At 36.1% G+C, this 6,000-nt stretch overlaps 2 non-coding genes across 2 annotated transcripts; one reads left to right on the forward strand and one right to left on the reverse strand.

Moving 5' to 3' along the window:
- Positions 1-887: 887 nt before the first annotated feature.
- On the forward strand, positions 888-960 carry Trnar-ucu (transfer RNA arginine (anticodon UCU)). Its single transcript has one exon. It is a non-coding gene; the product is annotated as a tRNA-Arg (tRNA).
- Positions 961-4,685: 3,725 nt separating this feature from the next.
- On the reverse strand, positions 4,686-4,758 carry Trnav-cac (transfer RNA valine (anticodon CAC)). The gene has a single exon. It is a non-coding gene; the product is annotated as a tRNA-Val (tRNA).
- Between the last annotated feature and the right edge of the window lie 1,242 nt (positions 4,759-6,000).

Consider the following 6,000-nt stretch of genomic DNA (forward strand, 5'->3'; position numbering starts at 1 on the left):
AATAGCATAATTCCTTACCTGAAAATTACTAGATGCGTAAAATTGCAAGGGGCCATATTTATTTGCAATGAACAAATATAAAAAATAAAAAAAAAAGATGCACGATCGTTCGTTTGGCTCTCTCGTCTGTGAAAATGCTTCCCGTGCGAGGAGCCACAACCACGAGTGTATCTTCGCGGGTTCACGAGCGCGCGGTATTAATAGCCTGCTGGAGTGGGGAAGGGAAGGAAAAGGGGGGGGGGAAGTGTGCGTAAGTCACGGGTTCAACGACACGCGCGCCGCGATGGCCCACTACCGGGAGGTGCGCGCCGACCCCCTTCCACGTCTGCCCCGTTCCCCGGGTGACCCCGACCCTTCTGGAGCCCCGGGGGCGTTCCCTCTCGGAGCGAGAAACAAGATCGCTCCTGATTGGCCACTCCGCCCCTTCGTGAGTGATCTCCCGTTGGTCGGGTGCTGCCATCTGGAGGGCTCACACAATTTTGATTTTTATATATATGTAAAATCCACATCGAAAATGAAGAGCCGCCTTTGATTTATTGAAACATGTACAACTTCCTTCCCTAACTTTGGGATTTGGTCAGTAGGTACTAACTACATACAGGCTGCCCCCCCCCTTTTTTTACGATTTGCAAACGGGCATTTGCCCGTTTAGAGGGGCGGGAGGATTCGAGAAGCGAAAAAAAAAAAAAAATAGGACAAAAAATTTGAGGGATGGGAAAAATAATTTTTTTTTTTTTAATTTTATTTTCAAAAATACATATCAAACCCTACAATCCTACAATTTAAAGAACAATAGCAAGACGTGTTATATACTCGCGATATTACAGAAAAGCAGTAGACCTACCTGTTGACGGTTAAAAGGCATGGTGTGTTTCGATTACCGTCAAGCCCTTGTGGCCTAATGGATAAGGCGTCGGTTTTCTAAACCGGCGGTTGTGGGTTAGAGTCCCATCAAGGGTAAATACAGTTAACGTAAGTTTTATTTTCATGAAATATGTAGGTTCGAGTTGCATACGCGAACCAATTTACTTAAAAAACATTAAAAAATATAACTTTAAAAGCCACAATTCAGACAGCTAAGGCATCGCAAGCAATTTTGCATGCGGACGTTTTGACTTTTGAAAACCATTTTTTGGGTAGTGATTTTTGTGTATCAGACACCTACCAATAAATAAATACCTACGGGTGATTTAAAATGCAAGCTATCACGTTCATTAGGTAATCTCCTGCCATGGCTTTAATTTTTTCAACATTTATACAGCAGGCTTGATTGTGCAGGAAGACAGGTAAGTCGTTTGTGTAGCAATTTCCTTCTTTTTTGGTTTCCTTAGTATTGTTTGATGACAGCACTGGGTATACATACATTAGGGATGCGTCATTTCATGAAAACAAAGAGAATTATTAGCATTAAGGCCCAGCCTCACCTGTCATATTATTATTTTTCTGTTTATTTACTGTTACTATTTAATGGCTATTTATCGCTGAAGTGTAGATGTTTAATATAATAGTACTTAATTATATAACCAAGGTTTTCTAATTATAGGACAGATGGTTTTAAAGGTATGCAAATTATATTAAAACTAGCTGCCCGACCCGGCTTCGCACGGTTGTATTAATGGGGGGGAAACTGAGACCAAATCTCTTATTTACAGTTATAATAAATGAAATAAAATGAAAATTAATTAATTTTGACAAAAACTTAATACAATGCTTTGTAATGTACAAAAAAAAAAAACGAATAGCACCGATGGTTTCCCGACTCTCGAGCACGCAACGTTGTCATGGAGACGAAGTGCCCACTGTTTCCCGGGCTTAAACACCAATCAACATTGATAATCAGTTTATTATTAATTATAAATTATTAAGACCATTAATCGAAATAAAAACCATCCTATCTCTCAAGTTGGAAAAAATTACACATAAATGCCAATTTTCATCGAAATCGGTTGACTTGGTGAAGAGTTCACTGGAAACAAACATCAGGACACTGGATTTATATATACGTATTAAGATATATATATAATTCGTAATATTGGTTACGATATTAAAGTTTTTTAAAATTTTATCTAGCAAAATACCTATTTCAATTATTCTGACATGTTTATTGAGTTACGATGACGCGTGTTCGTAATGGCGCACAGCAAGACAACTAACTAACTGAATGGTCGCTGCAAGGAGGAGTACACAAGATGGCGCTCCTGACTTTCATTTCAAGTGATTGCATTCGCCACAGCGAAATCTACATTAAGTGCTCGTGGCTGTTTCAAATGCGAAACGAGCGACCGAAGGCTCGGTCTCAGAACGAGGCGCGTGAACGCGCAGTCATTGTTCCCAAAGTAGAGCCCTGCCCATAATAGTCCTCTATACGACGATTCAGTATCGTCGCAGAACAATGGTGAGTAAATTCTTTCTTCTGTTGACGTGTGAACCACATTTCTACGAGTGTCGCAAATTGTATTAAGGCGTTCACTGAAGGGTGGGGGGGGGGGGGAAGACAGTTTTGTGGTATCCGGTAGTGTCTACGTTGGCAAAAAATTATATATACATATATATATATATATTGCTGTCACAAGACATTTTTCAGTGTGCAACAGTAAAACTTTCAAACTATCTATACCTGACTACGGATCAAATGAACTTCTTCGAAGTACATAAATCCAATATGCGAAATGCTGGTGTCTAAGTTCTACAAAGTATAGTGCGGCCCAAACGTATTGAGAACCGACCGGGCTCCATAGTTGGGTGGGATCGTGTTGCTCGAAACAGACGGTAGATGTAGATCTTATTTTCTTTGTACGAGCATAGCTCTCAAAGAAAACTGCCTCTCAAAATGAGATTTTTCAACCTCCTTAGCCGCGCCACACTGATACGCATTACCTTACCCTACTTCCCATTCCACGCAAAACTTCCTTTGTTGTCACACCAGGCCAATAGATGGCAGTAAAACAATATAAGTAGGACAGTATTAAAAAAAAAAAAAGACACGTTATGCAGCGCATTCTAGCGACGGGGCCTGATACTGCGATGTTAGCGCATTTTTGATAAGAGTATTTTGCATGTAGTTAAGAATTGGCCAGTTAGGATGTATGTTTTCCCAAGTTTTCTGTAGTTGTGGTTATTTATTATGGCTGGAAAAGTTAGTGCAATGTTTGGATGCAACAATTACGACGTTGCTAACTTCTTCGGAGTCGTTTGTGAAGCTAAATATCTTTAGGCGCGTAGGTGCTGAAGTTGTTTATATTAGCTTACATGGACACCGGGAGTCAAATTAAGACATTAAGAAATAGTCACAACTTTTTAAAATACGTTATTTTCTGGGATTATAACATTGACAATCCAATATTTTAACAAAAGTATTTGTTTGATGTATTATTGTTATAGTTCTGAAACTAAAACTGTGATTTCAAATACTGGAAAGCATACCAAAGCTAATTAATTAATTAAGGTATAGTAGTCTTGTAATTTAAGTACCTAAGATCCAGTTCTTCAGACTATTGCTAGTCATTGTACATCAACAGAAATGAAAAATAAATAAGACAGATTCCATAAATTATATATTCAGTGAGTTATTCTTATCGATTTGTTGCCAAATTTCACTTACTTAGAGAAAACTCTAGCGTTAATATTTTTTATAAGCTTTGATGATTTCTGCTTTATAACTGTGTAAGTTATTTTATATAAATTTTTATATTCCTGAATATTTAAGGAATTTAAGAACCACAATAACTTATGGTATTCCCCAAAAAAAATGTTTATTTTATATTAATTCTATATACCTAAGTATATTCTGGCTTCTAGCAACATAAAACATACATACAGGGTGTATCAAAATTCATGTTACAACGCTTGAGGGTAGAAAGCTCTTATTATTTGCAACCATTTTTGCCAATTAAACATGTTACCGGAAACGCGTAGTTAAGCCCCTGTAGCCCCAGAAAGAGTCAGCGTAGGCAACCCGTTGTAGAGTGTTATGTTGTGTATGTGCGGGCGTTCGAGTAGCGATATATATATATATATATATATATATATATATATATATATATATATATATATATAGTAATAGTACACAAGAGATAATGGTGTATAACAATATCTACCTTATTGTTTTTTTACCCAATGCCATGTTGAGACACGCTAGCAGGAATTCATACACACCTTAGCTGTGCACGTAAACAGATCTGACGTAGGACTACTTCTATGTCCAAAATATTGTAGAATGCCAAACAAATGTTTGTGGAACATCATAATGTTTTCTACATCTCCAGTTAAAGATATTATTTGAGTTCTATATTTTACATCAATGTACCGTCTTATTGTGTTTAATTTTTTACCTAATAACTTTCGAGGAAAAGTTAGTAAAAACTTAGATTTATTTTACTGATGCAATTGAGAACGTAATTTGGAGATGAATTATTAACACACATTACTGTAGAAACTGACAACATATTTGAAAAAAAAATTGGGATTCCGAATAATAAATTCATTTGTTTCTTGTTTTGGAATTCTGCATGTGGAAACCCCGTTAGGAGTGAAGGAAGAATATTTAATTTGGGACTCTTAAAAACTAAAATTTATCATTTAAACCAAAAGAAAAATCGACTTTGATGTTCAAATCGAAGTAAATACATTATGCCGAATGATTATTTATCCAATGAATAAAGAAAAAAAGTTGAAAAAAATAAAATTGTTTCCGCCCGGGATCGAACCGGGGACCTTGCGCGTGTGAGGCGCACGTGATAACCACTACACTACGGAAACGACATGAATATCAATGACTTTATTAGTGATGATACATACACTCTAGTAGTCTGTTAAAAAGAATTATAAATTTTAACACATTTTAAATTCGATGTTTGTTCAAAAAATTACTGAGACGTAAGAGTGTATGTAATTACTTATGGCGAAACAGAAAATATGTTAATATATCAGAACAAAAAAAATGTTTAATGATTCATTAGAGCCTAACTTTCATGACCGTCAGTCTGATTTACCTGAACGAGATAAATTTTCACCCCTGTTTAAGCCTTCTAGTCTGTTAGCGGCAGCAAAAAAAAAAAAAAAAAATGGAAAAAACGTGTTTTTCGGAACCTGCAGATCATTGAGAATTCGCTCGGCTTGTTGAACGGACGGACGGACGGATCACTGAAGTGTCCACTTTTTGGTGATAACTCCTGCCAATGTTTCCCGGCTCCCGTTTATCCTCCCATCGCCATTGTCGCGCCGCTGCCGTCACATGACGTCACTGTGTCTCGCTCTCACAACTCGAGATTCCGTCCCGGAGATCAAAGAGCGCGAGAGTTATAACTTTTTACACATTTTATAGTTACTAATGATTTCATAAGTGTAATTGCAAATTGGAATTCTTAATCCAAACCGAGATATTATGTCTGAACCAACAAAAATGGTACTGAAATGTATATAATAAAAAGTGCATCACTGGTTGAACGTCTAATAAATAGAAATTGCACATAGTTTAGGGCCTATATAGGAATGTAGCATATTCAAAATAATTTAAATGCTTGAAATTTTTAAATATTAATTTAAGAACTTGTTTCTGCATAATTTCAATTATTTTCTAATTAAAATTAGTTGATGCAGATAGTTATAATTTTAATAAGACGTGTGTGTGTTTGTGTGAGTTAAAGACGATCTTCCTGATTGAAAACTATGTTGTTTATCAGAAATTATATTTTTTCGTAGAAAACTTCTAAAATACTACATAACAAAGGTATTGGTCAATAGTTTTTGACTAGAATTTAACCGTCAATAATACTTCAAGAAAATATATACCGATAAATGGTTGAACACACAACCACTCACTGACTGATGCACACTTAATTCAAATATTTTTGTACAAAAGTAAAATGTTTTAAATGTTTGTTTGAGCTTTATTTATAACATGTTGGAATGGTAATGCTACAGTTACTAAAAACTAAAACGCTACAAAATTACAAAAAATATTTTTGCAAAACTCCGTTCCCCCGGAGAAACCCCCGGAAT

This window comes from Bacillus rossius, chromosome 12 (genome assembly GCF_032445375.1).
Source record: "Bacillus rossius redtenbacheri isolate Brsri chromosome 12, Brsri_v3, whole genome shotgun sequence".
Lineage (NCBI taxonomy): Eukaryota > Metazoa > Arthropoda > Insecta > Phasmatodea > Bacillidae > Bacillus > Bacillus rossius.